Below are 7,500 nucleotides of genomic sequence, written 5' to 3' on the forward strand. Positions count from 1 at the left end.
GTGAGAGTGGGGCTGAGACAGGGATGTGTGATGTTGCGTGGTTGTTTAACTTGTATGGTGATGGAGTGGTGAGAGAGGTGAATGCTCGAGCGCTTGTACGAGGATTAAAACTGGTAGACGAGAATGACCATGAATGGGAGGTAAATCAGTTGTTGTTTGCGGATGATACTGTACTGGTTGAAGACACAGAAGAGAAGCTTGGCCGATTAGTGACAGAATTTGGAAGAGTGTGTGAGAGAAGGAAGTTGAGAGTTAATGTGGGTAAGAGTAAGGTTATGAGATGTACGAGAAGGGAAGGTGGTGCAAGGTTGAATGTCATGTTGAATGGAGAGTTACTTGAGGAGGTGAATCAGTTTATGTACTTGGAGTCTGTTGTTGCAGCAAATGGTGGAGTGGAAGCAGATGTACGTCAGAGAGTGAATGAAGGTTGCAAAGTGTTGGGGGGTAGTTAAGGGAGTAGTAAAAAATTGAGGGTTGGGCATGAATGTAAAGAGAGTTCTATATGAGAAAGTGATTGTACCAACTGTGATATATGGATCGGAGTTGTGGGGAATGAAAGTGATGGAGAGACAGAAATTGAATGTGTTTGAGATGAATTGTCTAAGGAGTATAGCTGGTGTATCTCGAGTAGATAGGGTTAGAAACGAAGTGGTGAGAGTGAGAACAGGTGTAAGAAATGAGTTAGCAGCTAGAGTGGATATGAATGTGTTGATGTGGTTTGGCCATGTTGAGAGAATGGAAATGGCTGTCTGCTAAAGAAGGGGATGAATGCAAGAGTTGATGGGAAAACTACAAGAGGAAGGCCAGAGTGGATGGATGGAGTGAAGGAAGCTCTGGGTGATAGGAGGATAGATGTGAGCGAGGCAAGAGAGCGTGCTAGAAATAGGAATGAATGGCGAGCGATTGTGATGCAGTTCCGGTAGGCCCTGCTGCTTCCTCCGATGCCTTAGATGACCGCGGAGGTAGCAGCAGTAGGGCATTCAGCATTATGAAGCTTCATCTGTGGTGGCTAACGGGGGAGGGTGGGCTGTGGCACCCTGGCAGTACCAGCTGAACTGGGTTGAGTCCCTTGTCAGGCTGGGAGGAACATAGAGAGTAGAGGTCCCCTTTTTTTTTTCCTTTTTTTTTCATTTGTTGATGTCGGGTACCCCCCAAAATTGGTATATGTATGTATGTATGTATGTATGTATTATTATTATTATTATTATTATTATTTTTATTATTATTATTACTATTATTTTTATTATTATTATTATTATTATTATTACTTGCTAAACTACAACCCTATTGGGAAAAGCAAGATGCTATAAGCCCAGGGGCTCCAACAGGGAAAACAGTCCAGTGAGGAAAAGAAACAAGGATAGATAACTTATTTTAAGAGCAGTTAACATTAAAATAGATATTTCCTATATAAACTCAGCAAACTCTCTCAAAACAGAATTAAGAAAAATAAGACAGTATACTGTGCCTAAGTGTACCCTAAAGCAAGAGAACTCTAATCAAAGAGTGGAAGACCATGATACTGTACTGGGGCTATGGCACTAACCAAGACTATAAAACAATGTTTTGATTTTGGAGTGATAAAATCACTCTATTTTTATTGATTCTTTTTTTGCTTGTACCTTATTTTTCAAGTAATTACGAATGTATCGGGAATAAATAATCATTAATCAATATATTTTATAGAGAATCAATATTGAAAAACTGTTGACATAACTTTTACTTTTATTTTAAAATATACTTCGTCTTGTAAACCCATATGGAATAAAATTCAATTACTCTTTACGTGTATTCAGACTATGATATCCAGTTGCTATAGTAAAGCATATCACATGTATGGTTCATATGATTATCAAAGACAAGTTTTGAATAGAAGACTAGCAGCATCTGCTCTATATTAGGTACTGTATGAAAAAAATAACATCAATGTAATGTAGTATATTGCCTTTCTATTTTAAGACACCTGTAATATTATTTGAACATTTGATCTTTCAAGGAGTCTAATAGAGTTAATATTCATGTTCATTCAACTCTACTTAACTACCGGTTGTACTCAAATTTGTATTAAATAAGACAAATATTAAGGTGAAAACCAGTCTGCATGTTTCTTCATGGTCATGTATCCTCCAAGAAGATATAATTTAGGTTTTATCGTTAATGAGAAAGTTGACATCGCCCGCTGGTGACTTGGCAGGACTTCATCTTGTTAATGGCTCAGCTATCAATCCAAAATAGTTAATGTAGGACCTTCGCTACAATATTCGGAGAATGGCAGCATCCCGGAGTGACTCGCTGATACTTGAAGTTCCTTGGAAGAAAATCTATGAAAGAAGGGATAACTAGCTAAAAATAACGGGAACAAAGAGAATATGAGAGAGAATATGCAAAATAAAACACTAGTTTTCATATTCCCCTCTCTCTCTCTCTCTCTCTCTCTCTCTCTCTCTCTCTCTCTCTCTCTCTCTCTCTCCTCTCTCTCTCTCTCTCTCTCTCTCTCTGTAGAACCTAAGGAAATGTAGAATAATACATTTCACCTTTAGACAAAATGCCACATTCTGCTTCTGATTAGTTTTCTCATTTTCATCTTAACTGCATTCTTTCATATATTAAAATAAATGTGCATGACCCAAATCGGCACCACTTCACGATCCATCCAATTCAAAGAAAATTTTCATGCATAATAACATGTAGCTAAGGAGAAATATATAAATGCATCTGACCCATTTAGGATTGAAACCCATGCATTTGGATCATCATCCGGAAGTAGCGTTCGACTGATCTAGTGATTAAAAATGCTATTTTTTTGAGTTGCACCATATTATTTGAGGCTCTACTCGTCATACGAATCGCTTTATAATAAGGTCTTCATTTAGTCTTCTTGCCGAGTTTCACGCTTATTTTTACATGTTTGGAGAATAGCCAGGAGGAGAACAATACACTATCATTCATTTATTTTGGGATCAGGTAGAAATTTAATCTTATTTTAATAGTATTGCTTCATTAACGGTTTTTTTTTTTTTATTAACGAAACAGTGTTTAGACTGAAAAAATCTTATACCAGAAAAATCTCTCTCTCTCTCTCTCTCTCTCTCTCTCTCTCTCTCTCTCTCTCTCTCTCTCTCTCTCTCTCTCTCCAATGATATCGTCGTCAGTTACCTTTCATGTCAGTATGCCTGAAAACTTTCAACCAATCAATCAGTCTCTTTTTGGTATGGCAAATTTTTTCCTTTTAAAATTTAAAATATAGAATATAAATATGCATTTTTAACTGCTAATAAGGAACTGCAACTATCAAGGATATTATAAATATATATATATATATATATATATATATATATATATATATATATATATATATATATATATATATATATATACATATATATATATATATATATATATATATATATATATATATATATATATATATATATATATATATATATATTCATATATATATATATATATATATATATATATATATATATATATACGTATATATATATATATATATATATATATATATATATATATATGTATATATATATATATATATATATATATATATATATATATATATATATATATATATATATATATACATATATATATATATATATATATATATATATATATATATATATATATATATATATATATATATATATATATATATATATATATATATATATATATATATATATATATGCAGAAGAACCACAGGGAAAATGAAAATACGAAATATACGCTTAAGTCCTGACTAGTTTCGTGATACTCCCTCAGAGGACTGATTTATTGAGAGTTGTTGTTGTTGTTGGTGTATTAAAGCCAACACTTCTTGTTGGCACGGGCCTTTTTATTGTTAGGCCCGTAGGTATTCAAACACAAAAAATAGGTACAAAATTAAAAGATTGCCCAGCCTTACTGCTGGACACGGGCTTTTGTGTAGCAGCCCGTAGTATTTATTGCCCTAAGTAGGCAATAGTGTCACAGCAGTACCAGTCTCTCATGTCTGGATTTGCAGCCGCTCAGCTCCTTGAGCGTAGCTGCAGGTGCGACCGCTCAGCCCCTTGAGCATAGTCGCCAGGTTGGCAAAGATAGGTCTTGCAACTGCTCAGCCCCTTGAGCGTGGTTGCCAGTGTGGTCGCTCAGCACCAAGAGCATGACCTTGCGGACCAAAAAGCAGGACCATTTGGAGCCGAAATGAAAGGTTTCAGTAGTAGGTAAAAGTGTTGATAGCAGTAAGTCCCAGTAAGTAGGAGAGACTGGGAGAGGAGGGAAGAATTCGAGTAGTAGGAAAAAGTGGCAGTTTTAAGCATAGATGCCTATCTCTGCACCGGGGAGGGTGAAACTAAGGGACTGAGGAGGGAATGAATTACAGAGGAGGGAGTCTTAGCAAGGGAGCAGACTTTGACTAGTAGTTGCAGTACTAGGGGGATCAAGGTATCCACTGGCAGGGCCTCTGCCAGGGATAAGATGGCAGATATTGCTGGGGGTTGGGGAGGAGATTGCACAGCGCTGGAGGTTGGCTCTTCAGCTGGGCTAGCAACAGCGCTGGGTTCTTGGTCCGTGGCTGCAGTAGGGGCTCCTGGAGGAGGAGTCTCGGATTGTCGTCTGGGAGGCCTGGTTCGCTGAATCCGCTGGGGTTTCGGTGCCTGCCTTGGTGCAGCCTCAGGTTTGTTAGGTGTCTGCCTTGGTGCAGCCTCAGGTTTGGTCGGTGGGGCTGCCAGTGGGGTTGGTAGCCTCTTCAAGAATTCAGGACAATTCTTGTTCCATGCATGGTGAGGTCCCGCACAATTGGGACATTTTGCCTGGGTTTTTGTCCCATTCCGATGTGCGTCAATGCAGTCCTGTGTGGGATGGCGGTGGCTGCAGACTCCGCACATTGTAGGGTTCCTGCACTCTTCTTTATGGTGCCCATAGCGCTGGCAGTTGTAACAGCGCAGTGGTTCTCGCTTTGGACTTCTGATGGGAAACTTTCCCCAGAGGCCCAAATCCAGTGCTTTAGGGACTTGCCCAATAAAGGTGACTGTTACTTCCTTGGTGGGAAGTTTGCGGTGGTCCAGCTTCCTCTCGGCTTTTGCAACATTGCTGCAGTCGGTGACGAATGACAGTGGCATGTTGACAGGAAACCGATAGATCACTGCCTGTCTGAGTCTCTTCTCGGGGTCCAGGAGGGTCAGGGAGGTTTCCTGTTGGAGGATGTTGACGCTGGCAAGGTCCTTCGGGGATATAATTAAATCCCCTTTTAGGTTGGCCCTGGCTGTGATCTTGATGCCAGGGTTGGCGGTGGCAATAGCAGCAACTGCTGCATATGACGGTGAGCCTTCTACAGCTGCCATCTTGAATTTGACAAGCTGTTTGGGTTGGCTGGCAGGTGGTTGTGGTTCCTCAGCAGCGGCCAAGTTTAGGTCCAAGCTTGGGTCATTTTCGGTGATTGCCTGAGCCTCCATTAGGAGCTGTGAGAGGCATGGAGTGCAGTTGCAATCCTCAGGGTGCAGTTCTGCTAGTTGCGGTGGTTGGTTGTCAGTCAGGTCTAGAGCCATGGTTGAAACGTTGGTATCAGGTTCCGGAGTTGCGGTCAGTGGAGTGTCCTCTGCTTCCATTTTTTCAGGTGTCTTCTGGACAGCTGGTGCCGGAGATGGAGTGGGTGGCTCCGGGATAGGTGGGTCTTCGGAGTCCATAGCTGGTTTGGCATGAGTGGGGGAGCTGTGGCCTACAGTGTTGCTCCAGATAGCATACACACATGACTGGCAGTCACAGTCCCGTTCAAAGGGGAGAGAGTTACTGCAACTGGGTGCAGAGACTGTCTCTTTATACCGTGCTTGCACCCGGTATTTCCTCTGAAAAACGTCTGGATAAGGAGGCTGTGGAGGGTAGGATGGTATATCCATGTATCCTGGCCTGTGCTTCCTTTGTAGGAGGTGGTAGATGCTCTCAAGTACCAGGGTATAGCACTGAAAACAACTGCATGTTTTCCTGTGGGAGAGCACCGTTGGGTCCCTTATTTTGAACCCTATGTGGTCTGCTAGCTGCTGCCTGTAGTTCTGGTACCTCTGGCAGCGATTGCACTTGCACTGCTGAGCCCCATTCTTGCAGGGATTGATCCAGGTTGGGTACAAACTCCTTCTGTAAGTGCGGAGACTGTCATGATCATCAGCCATACTGGATGGAATTGAGCCAGTCACTGAGGTCAACAACAGTTATTTAATTAGCAAAAAAGCCAAAGTAAATAACTGGATTCTTTCTTATATGTGGCCTCTTCACCCAAAGTTGAGAGGTCCTAGTGACTGTGTGGATATAAGTCCACCCATCCAGGTGCTGACAAGTCCGGTGCTGCTGAACTTCAGAAGGCTGGAGAGCTCTTGTCGGCGCGAGAGCTGGGCCGAGACTGTATTGAGAGAGGCTTCTTTACATTTTATAGGGAAAGCAAACGTACGAACATACAAATAGAGATTTAAAGAACAATGACACTCCCTTACCAGCTACCTGTGCTTGGGTCAGGTGTTTAAGTAGGTGGAGTCCCCAAGCTCATTAGACACCTGCCGAAAAGGGTCATTTCTAGTGGCGGGTAAATTCTAGTTTTTCAATACAGTTTATATGAGAACACCATAGCCTTATCTATATAAATACATAAGCAAAACATACACACACACACACACACACACACACACACACATATATATATATATATATATATATATATATATATATATATATATATATATATATATATATATATATATATATATACACACATACATACATATAAACATACATACACATACATATACATATACATACATATACATACATACACATACACATACATACACATATGCATATATATATATATATATATATATATATATATATATATATATATATATATATATATATATATATATATACACACATACATACATACACATACATACATATGTACATATACATTTATATACATACAACATTAATATCATAAACATATAATCATGTATATATCAATACTTATATCGAGCATAACACTATATAGTGCCAATATACTATTGCATACTATATAAAATAATTGTACCCTTTAATGAATGGTAGCTTAGGTCTAAATATTAATTTCACAGCAACGTTAATTATTCACAATACATTCAATTCTACATTAGGTGGTTAATGTTTTTTTTATATAGCTTACAAATCTCTTTACATATAAAGGCGTCGAGTTTATACATTCCATGGCCAATATTCAAGTTGTTTTCAAAGGTTTCTTTTATGAAACTGGACTCTATGATGTTTCTTTCCATTAAGTTATTTGAATGAACCAATTTCTTTGCACCTGACCAATTAATGGTGGGATTTTTATCTCTAACGTGAGCAAAGAGTGCATTATTATCTTGAACATACCTGACACTTTTCATATGTTGTTCAATTCTCTTTTCTAGGGCTTTACCAGTTTGACCAGTATAGTATTTTTTACAAGCATTGCATGGAATACGATATACACATCCCTTG

The sequence above is a fragment of the Palaemon carinicauda genome, chromosome 12 (genome assembly GCF_036898095.1).
Source record: "Palaemon carinicauda isolate YSFRI2023 chromosome 12, ASM3689809v2, whole genome shotgun sequence".
Taxonomy (NCBI): Eukaryota; Metazoa; Arthropoda; class Malacostraca; order Decapoda; family Palaemonidae; genus Palaemon; species Palaemon carinicauda.